Raw genomic sequence first — 590 nt, forward strand, 5'->3', positions numbered from 1 at the left:
GGAGGGCAGGGAAGAGGAGCCCGCCCAGATCGTCTCTCCGCCACACCCTGGGCGTCGGCCCCAGGTAAACTCCCTGTTTCCGGGAGGCAGATTCCATCTCTGGGGGCCTCAGTTTGGAAGAACCCCTAACTGATTTCTGGTGGGGAGAAGGGAGCCCGGAGGGCTCTCAAGCTGCATTGAAGCTACTAGAGAGCTCTCCCAGAGGGCCGACCCATGCTGGGGGGAGTCAAAGAGGAACTGTGTGCTGAGGGACCCTCCCTGAGGAGTTCACTCCCAGCAGTGGGAGAGACGGGACACCTGCTGGTCAGGGCGGGGCAGGGAACTACTTTGATGACTCAACTGAAAGACAAGGTTTGTAGAAGACACGCCTCAGCCCTGTTCTGAGCACACAGAGTGGGGAGGGTTCTGGCAAAAGGAGGCGGAGTCTCAGAAATAAAGAAAGGACAATAATTACACACCCTGCAGGAACCCTTTGAAAAGCTCAATAGCACCATCTAGTGTACACAGAGTCTGAAAACGCCCCGATAGAGAGGTGCAGAACACACACACCTTACAGGACTGGTAGGGTGGAGCAGACTTTCCGCAGAGGT

The sequence above is a fragment of the Galeopterus variegatus genome, unplaced genomic scaffold (genome assembly GCF_000696425.1).
Source record: "Galeopterus variegatus unplaced genomic scaffold, G_variegatus-3.0.2 Scaffold29398, whole genome shotgun sequence".
Lineage (NCBI taxonomy): Eukaryota > Metazoa > Chordata > Mammalia > Dermoptera > Cynocephalidae > Galeopterus > Galeopterus variegatus.